Source organism: Eucyclogobius newberryi, unplaced genomic scaffold, assembly GCF_026437365.1.
Source record: "Eucyclogobius newberryi isolate DKJ021-1_F unplaced genomic scaffold, fEucNew1.0.hap1 SCAF_3, whole genome shotgun sequence".
NCBI lineage: Eukaryota > Metazoa > Chordata > Actinopteri > Gobiiformes > Gobiidae > Eucyclogobius > Eucyclogobius newberryi.
In genome coordinates this window covers 41,369,517-41,374,633 of record NW_027315945.1, presented here as the reverse complement: position 1 = coordinate 41,374,633, position 5,117 = coordinate 41,369,517, and positions in this window count along the sequence as shown.

The window sequence follows — 5,117 nt, the reverse complement described above, 5'->3', positions numbered from 1 at the left end:
AGGCCGGACCATGTTTAGTCCTGACTCTGGCACCAGCAGGAGGCCGCTCCATGTTTAGTCCTGACTCTGGCACCAGCAGGAGGCCGGTCCATGTTTAGTCCTGACTCTGGCACCAGCAGGAGTCCTGACTCTGGCACCAGCAGGAGTCCTGACTCTGGCACCAGCAGGAGGCCGGCCCATGTTTAGTCCTGACTCTGGCACCAGCAGGAGGCCGGACCATGTTTAGTCCTGACTCTGGCACCAGCAGGAGGTCGCTCCATGTTTAGTCCTGACTCTGGCACCAGCAGGAGGCCGGACCATGTTTAGTCCTGACTCTGGCACCAGCAGGAGGCCGCTCCATGTTTAGTCCTGACTCTGGCACCAGCAGGAGGCCGGTCCATTTTTAGTCCTGACTCTGGCACCAGCAGGAGGCCGGTCCATGTTTAGTCCTGACTCTGGCACCAGCAGGAGGCCGCTCCATGTTTAGTCCTGACTCTGGCACCAGCAGGAGGCCGCTCCATGTTTAGTCCTGACTCTGGCACCAGCAGGAGGCCGGTCCATGTTTAGTCCTGACTCTGGCACCAGCAGGAGGCCGCTCCATGTTTAGTCCTGACTCTGGCACCAGCAGGAGGCCGCTCCATGTTTAGTCCTGACTCTGGCACCAGCAGGAGTCCTGACTCTGGCACCAGCAGGAGTCCTGACTCTGGCACCAGCAGGAGTCCTGACTCTGGCACCAGCAGGAGGTCGGACCATGTTTAGTCCTGACTCTGGCACCAGCAGGAGGCCGGTCCATGTTTAGTCCTGACTCTGGCACCAGCAGGAGGCCGGACCATGTTTAGTCCTGACTCTGGCACCAGCAGGAGGCCGGTCCATGTTTAGTCCTGACTCTGGCACCAGCAGGAGGCCGGACCATGTTTAGTCCTGACTCTGGCACCAGCAGGAGGCCGCTCCATGTTTAGTCCTGACTCTGGCACCAGCAGGAGGCCGGTCCATGTTTAGTCCTGACTCTGGCACCAGCAGGAGGCCGGTCCATGTTTAGTCCTGACTCTGGCACCAGCAGGAGGCCGGTCCATGTTTAGTCCTGACTCTGGCACCAGCAGGAGGCCGGTCCATGTTTAGTCCTGACTCTGGCACCAGCAGGAGGCCGGTCCATGTTTAGCCCTGACTCTGGCACCAGCAGGAGGCCGGTCCATGTTTAGTCCTGACTCTGGCACCAGCAGGAGGCCGGTCCATGTTTAGTCCTGACTCTGGCACCAGCAGGAGGCCGGTCCATGTTTAGTCCTGACTCTGGCACCAGCAGGAGGCCGGTCCATGTTTAGTCCTGACTCTGGCACCAGCAGGAGGCCGGTCCATGTTTAGTCCTGACTCTGGCACCAGCAGGAGGCCGGACCATGTTTAGTCCTGACTCTGGCACCAGCAGGAGGCCGCTCCATGTTTAGTCCTGACTCTGGCACCAGCAGGAGGCCGGTCCATGTTTAGTCCTGACTCTGGCACCAGCAGGAGGCCGGTCCATGTTTAGTCCTGACTCAGCACCAGCAGGAGGCCGGTCCATGTTTAGTCCTGACTCTGGCACCAGCAGGAGGCCGGTCCATGTTTAGTCCTGACTCTGGCACCAGCAGGAGGCCGGTCCATGTTTAGTCCTGACTCTGGCACCAGCAGGAGGCCGGTCCATGTTTAGTCCTGACTCTGGCACCAGCAGGAGGCCGGCCCAACGGTCAGGAGGAAGTGTGGACCGTTCCTTTTTGCAGTGTTCTCAGTGTCTGGTGTGAGTGGTCAGAACTCTGACTGGACAGTCCAGAAACAACTCATTCTGTTGTTGATTTACCTCTGTGCTTAGGTCATTGTCCTGTTGCATCATTCATCCTCAGTCGAGCGTCAGCGGACGGACAGATGGTGTTAAGTTTTCCTGTCAATGTGCCCCAAACCATGATGCCCCAAACCATGATGCCCCAAACCATGATGCCCCAAACCATGATGCCCCAAACCATGATGCCCCAAACCATGATGCCCCAAACTATGATGCCCCAAACCATGATGCCCCAAACCATGATGCCCCAAACCATGATGCCCCAAACCATGATGCCCCAAACCACGATGCCCCAAACCACGATGCCCCAAACTATGATGCCCCAAACCATGATGCCCCAAACCATGATGCCCCAAACCATGATGCCCCAAACCATGATGCCCCAAACCATGATGCCTCAAACCATGATGCCCCAAACCATGATGCCTCAAACCATGATGCCCCAAACCATGATGCCCCAAACCATGATGCCCCAAACCATGATGCCCCAAACCATGATTCCCCAAACCATGATGCCCCAAACCATGATGCCCCAAACCATGATGCCCCAAACCATGATGCCTCAAACCATGATGCCCCAAACCATGATGCCCCAAACCATGATGCCCCAAACTATGATGCCCCAAACCATGATGCCCCAAACCATGATGCCCCAAACCATGATGCCCCAAACCATGATGCCCCAAACTATGATGCCCCAAACCATGATGCCCCAAACCATGATGCCCCAAACCACGATGCCCCAAACTATGATGCCCCAAACCATGATGCCCCAAACCATGATGCCCCAAACCACGATGCCCCAAACTATGATGCCCCAAACTATGATGCCCCAAACCATGATGCCCCAAACCATGATGCCCCAAACCATGATGCCCCAAACCATGATGCCCCAAACCATGATGCCCCAAACTATGATGCCCCAAACCATGATGCCCCAAACCATGATGCCCCAAACCATGATGCCCCAAACTATGATGCCCCAAACCATGATGCCCCAAACCACGATGCCCCAAACCACGATGCCCCAAACTATGATGCCCCAAACCATGATGCCCCAAACCATGATGCCCCAAACCATGATGCCCCAAACCATGATGCCCCAAACCATGATGCCTCAAACCATGATGCCCCAAACCATGATGCCTCAAACCATGATGCCCCAAACCATGATGCCCCAAACCATGATGCCCCAAACCATGATGCCCCAAACCATGATGCCCCAAACTATGATGCCCCAAACCATGATGCCCCAAACCATGATGCCCCAAACCACGATGCCCCAAACTATGATGCCCCAAACTATGATGCCCCAAACCATGATGCCCCAAACCATGATGCCCCAAACCATGATGCCCCAAACCATGATGCCCCAAACTATGATGCCCCAAACCATGATGCCCCAAACCATGATGCCCCAAACCATGATGCCCCAAACTATGATGCCCCAAACCATGATGCCCCAAACCATGATGCCCCAAACCATGATGCCCCAAACCATGATGCCCCAAACCATGATGCCCCAAACTATGATGCCCCAAACCATGATGCCCCAAACCATGATGCCCCAAACTATGATGCCCCAAACTATGATGCCCCAAACCATGATGCCCCAAACCATGATGCCCCAAACCATGATGCCCCAAACCATGATGCCCCAAACCATGATTCCCCAAACCATGATGCCCCAAACCATGATTCCCCAAACCATGATGCCCCAAACCATGATGCCCCAAACCATGATGCCCCAAACCATGATGCCCCAAACCATGATTCCCCAAACCATGATGCCCCAAACCATGATGCCCCAAACCATGATGCCCCAAACCATGATGCCAAAACCATGTTTCACAGTTGGGATTAGGTTTTGATTTCCACAGAAGCTTTGACCAATAGAACATCGAGGTAAACTTCAAACTGCTGCAATGTTTTTGTTGGACCTTGTGTCGTCCAGTTTATGTTTAATGTTTCACTTATCCCAGATTTATCAACCGAAGTGTTTTGTTCTCTCCAGGTGGGTGGGGGGTCCTTGTTCTCTCCAGGTGGGTGGGGGGTCCTTGTCCTCTCCAGGTGGGTGGGGGGTCCTTGTCCTCTCCAGGTGGGTGGGGGGTCTTTGTTCTCTCCAGGTGGGTGGGGGGTCCTTGTTCTCTCCAGGTGGGTGGGGGGTCCTTGTTCTCTCCAGGTGGGTGGGGGGTCCTTGTTCTCTCCAGGTGGGTGGGGGGTCCTTGTTCTCTCCAGGTGGGTGGGGGGTCCTTGTTCTCTCCAGGTGGGTGGGGGGTCCTTGTTCTCTCCAGGTGGGTGGGGGTCCTTGTTCTCTCCAGGTGGGTGGGGGGTCCTTGTTCTCTCCAGGTGGGTGGGGGGTCCTTGTTCTCTCCAGGTGGGTGGGGGGTCCTTGTCCTCTCCAGGTGGGTGGGGGGTCCTTGTTCTCTCCAGGTGGGTGGGGGGTCCTTGTTCTCTCCAGGTGGGTGGGGGGTCCTTGTTCTCTCCAGGTGGGTGGGGGGTCCTTGTTCTCTCCAGGTGGGTGGGGGGTCCTTGTTCTCTCCAGGTGGGTGGGGGGTCCTTGTTCTCTCCAGGTGGGTGGGGGTCCTTGTTCTCTCCAGGTGGGTGGGGGGTCCTTGTTCTCTCCAGGTGGGTGGGGGGTCCTTGTTCTCTCCAGGTGGGTGGGGGGTCCTTGTTCTCTCCAGGTGGGTGGGGGGTCCTTGTTCTCTCCAGGTGGGTGGGGGGTCCTTGTTCTCTCCAGGTGGGTGGGTCACTCTACGTTCTGACCTCACCTATGGTCATGAGCTTTAATGACCCAAAGGACAAGATGGAGGATACAAGTGGTGGAATGAGTTTCCTCCTCCAGGTGGGTGGGCGCTCCCTTAGAGAGAGGGGGAGGAGCTCAGTCACACGAGAGGAGCTCGCAGTAGAGCCTCTGCTCCTCCAGCATCAGTCCCGGAGCCTCCTGGAAATTCACTTAAACTGGTAATATATGTTTTATAACTTACAACATGACAAAACAATTTAGTCAATAAAATAGTCTTCGAGTGACTAAAAGTAATTTTCTTCCAAAAATGATTATTCAATTTATTTTTAGAACGTGATTTAAGTCTATGACTTTATATTTATATTTATATATATTTATATATATATTTATATATATTTTACAGTGTACGTGTGTAGTGTATTTTTTACAGCGTCATTGTGTAGCAGTGTCACGTGACTCACGGGACCAGCTCAAACCACCGGAGGTCGGTTCTCCTCCAGGTTCAGTTGGTTCTCCTCCCGGTTCTCCTCCAGGTTCAGTTGGTTCTCGTCCCGGTTCTCCTCCAGGTTCAGTTGGTTCTCCTCC